The sequence below is a fragment of the Schistocerca cancellata genome, chromosome 11 (genome assembly GCF_023864275.1).
Source record: "Schistocerca cancellata isolate TAMUIC-IGC-003103 chromosome 11, iqSchCanc2.1, whole genome shotgun sequence".
In the NCBI taxonomy this organism is placed as follows: Eukaryota; Metazoa; Arthropoda; class Insecta; order Orthoptera; family Acrididae; genus Schistocerca; species Schistocerca cancellata.
Genome location: NC_064636.1, coordinates 174,994,049 through 175,005,749, shown reverse-complemented (window position 1 = coordinate 175,005,749; position 11,701 = coordinate 174,994,049).

Genomic DNA, 11,701 nt, shown 5'->3' with positions numbered 1-11,701 from the left:
AGTCTTATTTGGCAGAGCAGTTACGTTTAGCTTTCAGCTGAACAATGTTGATACCAAATACGGACTTACTTAGTGCAACTGCATTAACGTCCCCGCCTTAGGAGCAGTAGAGGGGACCTAACTAAACCGTGATTGGCAGGCACCTGCATGAGACCTACGGGATTGGCTAGGTTGCTTTAAGTGGGAAAAACAGTGTCCCCACGCGACTCCTTAAATCCCTTAGATTCCGCATTTTGGCGGAGTTCTGTCAGACGATCTGGGCGCCGAATCCGCGCCCATCGATTCCAGCCTCAGTCCAGACCCACGTAAGTCTGCTCTCTCACTTGGAGTGCCTTAGTGAACGGTGCCACATTCAGTGCGTTTTGTTTTGCAGTTAAGTTGTTGCCTTAAAATGCTGCTAGTGTTTGCTACTGTGGTTAGCACCCACCCCTGGGACTTCTGACTTATGCACCGATCTGTTAAAACAGTGTTATTCATGCTTTTTCTAACCCTAGAATTAGCCACCAGTGTATTAGTTAGTCCTGTCTGGAATAAACAACTATTTGAAAACCCCGTTTGTCCAAGAGTCTCCACAACGAACTCCCTACCGAGTCTCACCACCAGCGCCGGCCGTGGTGGCCAAGCGGTTAAAGGCGCTACAGTCTGGAACCGCGCGGCCGCTACGGTCGCAGGTTCGAATCCTGCCTCGGGCATGGATGTGTGTGATGTCCTTAGGTTAGTTAGGTTTAAGTAGTTCTAAGTTCTAGGGGACTGATGACCTTAGAAGTTAAGTCCCATAGTGCTCAGAGCCATCTCACCACCAGCATTTCTAGTAAATGCCTGGACCAGTGTTAGCTCAGAAAGAAGAAAACAATCAAATGCCTTCACTGTGAACTGTCCTCCTGCCTTCTGCTCTGTACCGCTCGGGAGCGCAGACTGACCAGCAATCCAGTTGCTCCCTCTCCCACCTATGTCTGGACATCACGTAGGAACAATATATCGGTGCCAGGTGTGGGGTTATTTTCGGTTTAACTGAATTTTGAGATAGGTAGACACATCGTTCCTACTCATCCCGAGGTCTTGACAGGACTGACGACTTTCAGACTCTGTTAGACGCGGCACTGGCACTCCAGTAAGAGCAGACGGAGCGAGAAGAACAGAAGAGGCCGGACGTCGAAGCCGGACGCCGGAAGACGGGGCCAGGGCAGCCTGTCTTCACGACTGCCGACACCGCGGACGTTGAGGTCTTGTCACGGTCCTGGGAGGACCACCAGGGCATCGCACCCAGGACACCGAGCCAAGGCAGCGCGGAGACACGTCCTTCAGGCGGCAGCAGGCGCCTTCAGCAGCGGCAGCGGCTTCAGTGGCTGCGGGCTACGCGACACGGAAAGGCGATGGCTACTCGGCTCCAAGGACAGCACGTCGGCACGTGTCTGTACGTACCAGAACAGCGCAGCGCCAGCTACTCAACACGTCGCATTGCAAACACAGTGAGTCATGACGACCCTTAACTCTGCCGATACTGGCTATGGCTATGGCTACTATTTCAATAAGCAACACGTTAAAGTTGATCCCTCAGGCCTTTGATAACACTAAGTCAAAAAATGGTTCAAATGGCTCTGAGCACTACGCGACTTAACTTCTGAGGTCAACAGTCCCCTAGAACTTAGAACTACTTAACCCTAACTAACCTAAGGACATCACACAAATCCATGCCTATGGCAGGATTCGCACCTGCGACCGTAGAGGTCGCGCGGTTCTACACTGTAGCGCCTAGAACCGCTCGGCCACCCCAACCGGGCACACTAAGTCAACGTTAAATGAATTTATAAATAATGTGGACATAACCTTTGAACTAGTACGTGAAGTAGATCATCCTATCCTTTTAAAATTTGTCAAAACAAGAATCAAGGGTCCTGCACGAAGCAAGTTTCTTGTGCATGAACTATCTTCCACATGGGCGGAAGCAAGAGCCATTTTGTTAGAAAATTACGCACCCCAGAGCACGTTTGCTTTTTATGCCAGTTCCGTGTTTTCGAGTAGGCAATCAAAGGGAGAATCAATTGCAGATTGGGCTAGTACAGTACATTCGCTTCAACATCAATTTCGTGAAGCTGTACACGGTGCCATGCCAGCGTCAGAACTGGCGTGACCTGTGCCGCAGACAGTTGTGCGTGCAAGGGGCGAAAACATTACTCTGACTGAAGCGGTCGAGCTCGCTTTGGCGGAAGAGTCAGCAGTTCTGTCCAACAAGGAAAAAGGATGTAATGACAGAAGTCAGCGGGGCGAAATGGGGAAAGCTGCTCTCAAGTGTTTTACCTGTGGTCGTGTAGGGCACACCTCAAAGGTTTGCAGGAGTAATATCCGGTGCAAGGCTTGTTGGAAGTTGGGCCATTTAACGCCAGACTGCCGACTTGAGAAACGGATTCGCAAAGTCGAATCGGCGTAAGCGTGTCGAGTATCAGAGACTTCAGAAGATGTAAAATTTGCAATTTATTGGGACATCGAGGTCCCTGCAAGAAAGCAAAATCTGTTGTGTGTTTTGCGTGTCATAGGCCAGGACACATGACTAGAGAATGTACTGAGAACTCAGGGTCGCCTGTGAAAAATAAGAAGCAGAGAAACGACCGGATAGCTTAAGATTACAGTCACGTTATGCTGAACTAGGGAAGGTAATTAAAGTCTACTGTGAGAGTAGAAACGAGTTTGTACAATTGAGGCGCCGCCAGAGTACAGAAAGTCCGTTAAACTGGCTTCTGGATAAGGCAGCTTATAACACCCCCCTGCTTCCCGGGATTTGCGAAATTACAAGTTGACAATGACCGTGAATTACGAATTTTAACACGCGTCGGGATAAGGCATCCGAATCCGAAGTAAATAATGATTATTCCGCAGGAAACAATGAGGAATTTCATTCAATAACGATCGGTAAATGAAATAATGGAAGTAACGTGGAAATAAATTTAGGCAGTGGAAATTTTGCCGAAAGAAATGATTAAGTTGTAAAAGCAATTAAAAAATCGGTCGCCAGCTCAACTGATGAGCGACAGTACTGTTAAGTACGTGAATAATTGTGTCAAAAATAAAGTGTTTGTAGCGCAGCAGGTGGAACGGGAACTTACGTAAGTGCTGTGTCAGGCTCAGTATTCATATAAAACAATGTCATAACAATCTAACTGCACTTATTTTGTTCATAATTTGTCAGCTAAGTGCAATGCTGACAACACAGATAATTATCTATCGAGATTTTGAATAATGGACTTTCATTCTGTCTTTAAAATTAGGTGCTTTGCACAGTTTAATCTACTGATAATGAAATATATTGCCAATAATGGATTAACTATATTTCGAATGATAATAATTCATTAATTGGGGGATTGTCAGGTGGAATAAGCTTTATAGATTCATGAAATATCCTTCAATAAACTTCAGGTGAATATGCATTGAAATAAATCTTAATAATGAAATTTATTACTTCAGTCCATTATTAAGTTACTACGGTTGGCGTAAGCTTATTAAGTGCAACAATAAACTACGATAACCAGTCTGAAATTTACTCTTCACTACCTATGCAAATAATTTGACAATTAACATATTTTCTCTTGGTAATGGCGTGACACACTCGGTTCAATAAAGTAAGGATCGGAAGGAACCTACTTGGTGTTATTGTCGGGTGGAATGTAACTGCAACACTTCGATTATAAAGTGCTTCTTATTAATTGTTCAACTTCAGAGAAAGGCACAGTCACTGGCAAGCCTTCTATAATTTTATCCTACGAAAATTACGTAGATGTTACTTCCCTCGTTGTCGGTGGATCGACGGAAGTCCACGGCGGCGACACAGTGTGGCAGCGGGCTCTTACTGTTGCGACTTGGGCCCACAGTGCGCTTCACACGTAAGCCCTCGTTTCTTCAGCACTGTGCCCATTAATCCATAATAACTTTCCCAGCCATGCTTCCAGATATGCCGACCATTACTTTCCCGTCGTACTTAGATCCACACGCTAGCCGTTAGATGTAACACAGCTAGGACTAACATCACTCGACTGTACTTCTTACTCCGAGCACGGCGTCACTGCTACTACTACCCGCTGGCGCGCTCCCGCGCCCAGAGGCGCGACAAAACAATCTCTCTGACTTCAACGTTAACTAAATATGCCCTGACTTGCCAGTGTTAAATATTACATAATTTAAATATAGTAGTTACAATACATATTTACACTAGACAATACATCGTATACAACCAGTTTCATGTGTTAAGTAAGCGAAAAAATTCATAGCAAGGACTGCGCTGTAGTGTCACAAGCTCAGGTGAGTTTGTTTAATATGAAGTATCTGCAAGATCAGGTCGGATATAGACGAGAGGAAAGTATAAAGATTAAAGGTGTTACGAACCCAGCCATGCACACGTATGGGACAGCAGTCTTAGATCTTGAAATAGATCGCGAATTAAGAGTGAAACATGAGTTTCAATTGGTAGGAGGCGAAATGGATATTCCCTATGCTGGTTTAATTGGACGAGACTTCTTTACAAAGTATGGCGTATACGCAAAAGGAACATTGTGGATTAAGGGCAGATCCGTTAAACTGTGTAAGGGGTTGGAAACACCAAGCCCACGTACACAAGAGCCGGGGCTGAAGGGGTGGCCAGTGGAATATGAAACTGCAGAGAGAGAATGCAGTACACAGGATACCGGTAGACAAATGTGTCGCCGACAAGAAAAAGTCTCTACCGAGCCTAGGGCAGGCCAGGTAGCAAAAATAGAGTTACGTTCTCACGAGAAGGGGTTTTGAGGATAGATGTTGCAGCTACTAGCCTAGAGGAAGGCATTGTGGAAAAGCAAGAATTGCTAGAAGGAGTGTACCTCCCAGAAGCGTGGTGAGAATAAGAAAAGGCTCTTGTTTAATTAGTTTGTTAAATACATGAGAGGAGGCGGTTTCTCTTGAGATGCTTGCATTAAAGTGGAGGGAGTTCAACACTTCAAGGCTAGTCTGCAGCGGACTGCGTAATGTAGAAGTGTCGAGCAAGAAATAGTCGAGAATCACTTTACTGAAGGAAACTTTACGACTGGATCATTTAAACGAGGTAGAAAAGCAGTCCATAGTAGACGTGTGTTCTGCGTATAATGATATTTTCCATCTGCCAGGAGACAAGTTGACAAATACAGAGACGCTTCGACATAGGATACAATTGATTCCTAAGGCACAGGGGCGAATTATTTGTTCCCGCCCATACCGAATCCCGGAAGCGCAGAAAGAAGCGTTCCAACAAAAGATAAATCAAATGTTAGAGTACGATATAATCATTCCTTCCGCCAGTCCTTTCAACTTTTCTTTAATTATGATTCCAAAAAAGATGGATGCGTCAAGTAAAAAGAAATGGCAAGTAGTCGCGGACTTAAGGAAGCTAAATGACAGTACTGTCAACACAGTCTTCCCACTTCTGCGTATAGATGAAATTCTGGATGGCTTAGGCAAAGCAAAATATTTTTCAGCGCTTGATTTGGCAAAAGGATATTTTGCTCATTATATGTTTAAAAGGAAGCCATGGGACTTCGTTCAGCACCTTCCACCTTCCAAAAACTGATTAATGCCGTATTAACGGTGTTGCAGATGTTTATTTATTCAGATGACGTAGCAGATTTTGGTCCGTGTCTGGAAGAGCACAATGGTGATTGGGTGAAGCCTTTGAGAGACTAAGACAACATAATTTGAAGTTGCAGGTTGATAAATGTCAATTCTTAAGGAAGGAAGTCACATATTTGGGGTATGTTTTGACTGCAGATGTGTTAAAACCGGATCCAAACAAGTTGAAAACTGTGGCGGCGTTTCTGCAGCCACAAACAACAAAAGAAATGAAATCTTTTAGTGTATTAAGAGGGTATTATCAGCGTTTATTGAATGATTTGAGCAAATTGGCAAAACCACTCCATGAAGTATTAAAAAAGGATGTTAAGTATGATTGGGGCACAGAGCAAGAAAATGATTTGCGAATGCTAAAAGAGAAGCTACTTAACACCCAGATATTACAGTATCCAGATTTTTCAAAAAAGTTTATCATTTGCGACAGCATCCGTTCTATCACAAGGAGAAATAGGCAAAGACCTCCCTGTGGCTTCTGCATCCAGAACCCTAAACAATGCAGAGTGAAATTATAGTACAAGTGAACGGGAATTATCGGCCGTGGTTTGGCCTGTCAAACATTTCAGACCATATGTGTTTGGTCGCAAGTTCACCACCTGTATTGATCAAATTAGAAGAATACGATTACGAAAGTGTGTATAAAGAGGAGGAAAATAATCAGGTTGCTGACGCACTCTCGAGAGTGAGAGAGTTCAGGGTGTCTGATAACCGCCCGGGCGGCGACAGTGGCCGAGGTCAGGGCGCGCCCGAAGAGGCAGCCGCAGAGCAGGTCCCAGACTCACAAGGAGACCGTGCACCAGCGGAGCCAGTTACGGCGGAAGGTATCAAAAAAAGAGAGGAAACACCGGTAGGTCAAGCAGACGAAGAACAGGAAATAACGGATGCAGAAAAGGCGAAAATTTGGCGAGAATTCCATGACGCACCCATAGGTGGTCATCGAGGGATCGTGGGAACCTATGATAGTATACGAAAATACCGAATGTGGCCTCGTATGAAGAAGGAAATTGAGGACTACATTAGAAAATTCCCCAGTTGTCAGAAAAACAAAATAACACAGAATAAGACAAAAATGCCTTTGCTAATAACACCAAGGCGTATTTCATCGGTGTGATATTGACATTAGCGGTAACCGAGAAAAACTACAGATATATATATACTGACATTTCGAGACGCGCTAACGAAGTTCATTGTGGCCGAACCCATAGAAAAACAGGACGCAGACATTGTGGCTCGCATCCTCGGGGAAAAAATAATTTTGCAGTCTGGAATGCCTTCGGTAATAGTGAAAACAGCAGTAACTTCTTTAGTGATACGCTAAATAGAGTACAAAATGTTAAGGATTGATAGAGTACAAACCTCTTGTTACCATCCGCAGTCGAACGGCGCATTGGAAGGGTCGCTCCGCACCATAACAGAATCACTCAGACACTATATCAACAGACATCAAACAGACTGGGACGACTGGCTACAATTCGCTGTCTTAGTGTTCAGTACTACACCCCATAGTGCAACCAATTGTACACCCCATGAGCTGTTTTTCGGTAGAGAATGCAACCTACTTGGAACATTGCAAAGAGATCCCACAGGTGTTACGTATAATTACGATGATTATGTTCTTGAATTAAAAGAGAAATTGAGGCGAATACACCAGTGCGCAAGGGATCATAACAAACAGTGTAAACAGAAAAATGAGGCTCACTATGATAGAATGAAGAACCCAAAAGACTTCAAAACAGGTGATCACGTTCTGTTGTACGATGAAAGTGTCAGATGAGGTAGAAGTTGTAAGCCAGACACCCAGTGGCGTGGTCCCTTCACTGTAGTAAGGACAAAGCAGAAACAAACTTTTAACAACACATGCTAACAGATTAAAGGAATTCTACTAAAACCGGATTTTCTTGAAATTACGGATGAGGAAACTGACGGGAGTGTTTTACCCGGTGAGCTATATCGCCGCCGTGTACACCCTCGGACACTATCAAGACTTTAGTGTGGAAAAGTTTCTTTCGTCCCCAGGCTTGCATTATGACAGCAATGGCAAGGTACAGATCTACAGTGTGGCGTGGAAAATCGTGAGTTATATTCATTTAGGAGAACTCCAAGCTAAAGCTGATGAAACAGAGAGATTTGCACATTTATCGATAAGTTATTGAAAACAGAAATTAACCCATCTGGGAGTTGGTGATCGGGAATGCACAGCAGTGGAACAGGCTTTAGAGTGGCATGTCCGAAAGATACGAACTGCACAAGGTCTAACTGGGCAGTTAACAAGGCATGAGACACGTAAACAATATGAGGTGTTTTGAATTTTGTGGGAGAACTTAGTAAAATTCTGTTTGGAATCTTAGACGAATATAATGCCTCGTTTTTCAAATCAAAGACTGATTTAACTGAAAGCGAACCGAGGCAGTTGCTTAAGCTGACAAAAGAGCAAGCTACCTCAGTGAAAGCCACTTTGATAAGTTTCAATCACACAGTATCTAGCCTTGCACGTAACGAAGAAATTATTGTGAAGAACATGGGGAAACTACATAGATACATGAATGAATATGCTAATAGCACAGATCAAAAAATACAACACTTTGCTGTTCTTACTACTGTCAATGAACAACTGATACAGCTGGTATCAATATTTATGGAATTATAGCGGGAATACGAGTTGTTAATTGCTGCAATTTTAAGCGCAAAAAAGGAACTGGAACCTCATATAATTAATCCAGTTCAAATAGTTAAATACTTACAATTAATTCGGGATGACATTAAAGATAAGAAGTTCCCGGTTGCTCTGACAGAACAGAGTGGGTACCAGCTGCTACACATAATTGATGTTGATACTTTCTTGTCAGGCAATATACTAAGCTATGAACTAAATGTTTCAGTAGTGGAAAATGAGTTGTTCAATCTATACAAAGTGTTACCTTTATCTTCAAAGTTGATGGAAATCAATATTTATTTATGTATATACAGCCCGAGAAAGATCATTTGTTAATTGACGAAGCTACGCGACACTATGTCAAACTGAGTAACGAACAACTCTTGTGTAAGGAAATAGATAGTGTTCGAAAAATTTCTATACAAAAGTTAGTTTTAATGTACACGCACAATCATGAAACGTGTGAAGCTAGAATGTTGCAACCCATAAGGGAAATTCCTAGCGATTGCATTCAAAAGTTTGTGAAAGTGAATGATAGTATATGGACTCCCTTGAGTCAGGATCAATGGTTGTTCGTTGCCCCGAAAGAGGAAGGGTTGACAGTTTTGTGTAACGATAACAAGCCCACAGATGTACGAGTAAAAGGTACAGGAAAGCTGACCTTTTATGGCAGGTGCAAGGGATACGAAACACAAGTGTTCATACAGTCTGAACAAATCATAAGATCTAACGTGACTAATGAGGATATAGTGCCCGCTCTAAACATACAGATTGATTGTTGTATAATTAACAAAGAACAAAGAAACATATCGGAGCTGAAGCTAGACATGCCGTTAGAGCATGTAGTACAGCATTTAGACGACTTCATGGCTGCTGGTCATAAAATAGCTGAAATAGAGGAAGAGATAGCATTCCAGGAACGGCACAGTTTGTCGGAAATCTCTTGGTATCATTATTCGTTCTGGTCTTACCTAGGAGTTGTAATAATGACTATTTTGTTTATACGTTGTTTGTACCAAAATTGCAAATGTTTCCGAGATTGTTTCAAATACGTGTGGAAAGGCATTGGGGATAATTGTTGTAGACGAATATGTGTGCAAACAACAATAGTAAATACGTACGAAGGGTCAGAAATGACACGCATCCGGAGTAGACGACCCCTCCGAAACAGCGGTCGAAGTAGTGACGAGCGAAATGAGGACTCCGCTACTTCAGCACACAATGAAGAAAGTATCCTACTACCGATGCCAGTTCCGCGTAGGGATCAAAGATATAAAAAATCCACCCTTAGTACATAAGAAACCAACATTATAATTCGTCACTCTATGAAAACGGAATAATGTAAAAATGTATACTCTTTTGATATTGCTCATATTAAATGTAACATACAACTTCTGTTTTGTTGTGTATCTGTGATGAAAAAAAACAACTATGGAATAAAGAAAAACAATTAACCAAAAATAGCAATTAAGTAAGTAAATGTATTAAATTTTGGGTGTACTGGATATTTTCATGAGATGTATTTGTAAAGTAAACATTTTGTAAAACAATATGTGACAACGAAATTTTCATGTACAGCATATTGGACAAAAGATAACCATTTCATAGTGATGATCTATGTGTGCAGTGAAAAGTGTTTCATGTTCTGACAAGACACTAAGGGACTGTACATAGACTGAAGTATTTAGCAAAAAGTGAACATAATTCATATCATTTCTAGAGGTAAGATGTTTTAAGCACAACAGAAGCGACTTTATTGACAAGAGATTTTCAACAAATTTCTTCCACGAGGGGAGGTGTAATATATTGATTATTCCTTGCTACTGTAGCGTTATCTTGAAGCTGTGAGAAAGGAGGACAGGCGCTCCAAGGCACGGAAGCAGAGACGATGCTGTGGGCAGATGAAACTAGGAGAGATATTGTTACATGAAGTAAACAGTAAGGGGAGAGCCTTGCGAAAATGCAGACGCCCCCAGAGGCGGTCCCAGGGCGCTAGTTACTTTTCAAGTAATTAACATGTAACTTTATATGTCGTCCAGACGCTGCGGTAGGTTGTGACCGTAGAACTTTGTAACCAACAGGTACGTAGTAGCGTATGAATCCAGCTTGATACCGGCCCTGAGAACAGCAACGTCAGTAGGCTCACAAGGGGTAGAAAGAGAGCGAAAACGCAAAGAAAAAGGAAACTGTTGACCTGGCAGTCCCTACTCCGTGGAACCCGAGGGGTGGGGCTAAATGACGGATAATAATGTTGCGAGTCTTATTTGGCAGAGCAGTTACGTTTAGCTTTCAGCTGAACAATGTTGATACCAAATACGGACTTGGTTAGTGCAACCGCATTAACATCCAAACCTTAGGAGCAGTAGAGGGGACCTTACTAAATCGTGATTGGCAGGAGCCTGCAACAGACCGGTGGGATTGGCTGGGCGGCTGTAAGTGGGAAAACCAGTGCCCCCCACGCGACTCTTTAAAACCCTTAGATTCCACATTTTGGCGGAGTTCTCAGTCAGACGATCAGGGCGCCGAATCCGCTCCCGTCCGTTCCAGCCTCGGTCCAGCTCCACGTAAGTCTGCTCTCTCACTTGGAGTGCCTCAGTGAACACTGTCACATTCAGTATGTTTTGTTTTGCAATTAAGTTGTTGCCTTAAGATGCTGCTAGTTTTTGCTACTGTGATTTGCATCCACTCCTGGAACTTCTGCACTGGTTTCTGTTGTAACAGTGTTATTCCTGCTTTTTCTAACCCTAGAACTAGCCTCCAGTGTATTAGTTAGTCCTGTCTGGAATAAACAGCTACTTCAAAACCCTGTTTGTCGAATAGTCTCCACAACGTGTTCCCTACCGAGTTTCACCACCTGCATTTCTAGTAAACGCCTGTGCAAGTCTTGGCTCAGATAGAAGAAAACAGTCAAGTGCCTTTAATGTAAATTGTCCTTGTGTGTTTTACTCTGTAGCGCTCAGGAGCGCAGACTGACCAGTAACCCCTTTTCTTCCTCTCCCAGTTATCTCAGGACACGACACTGTCTCACCTAAGCGTGCGTTAGTGTCACTTCCCCAGCCGATGCTTGGAACCTTCTGAGCACCGCTTATTCTGTTTTACATAGTGATTTCCTTTTATTTTTACGTACTGTGTGTGGCCTTCAGCCGAGTTTTAATCTCTCTTGAATTAGAAATTCAAAGTCTTGCCCTTAAGATTGTTATTCTTAAGTATGTGGCCCTCAACCGACTTTTATACGAAATATTTTAAGGTAAGGCCTTCAGCCTTTTCAAATTGGAAGCTCTTCTTCCTAGGCTTTAAGCCGTTAAATAGTTTGTTGATATACGGCCTTCAGTCGAGTTTTCAGCCTATTTAGAAGTAACATTGAAAATCTTTGTTTTGGCCTTAAGTCGTAACACTGTTCTTGCTTAATGTGAGGCCTTCAGCCGA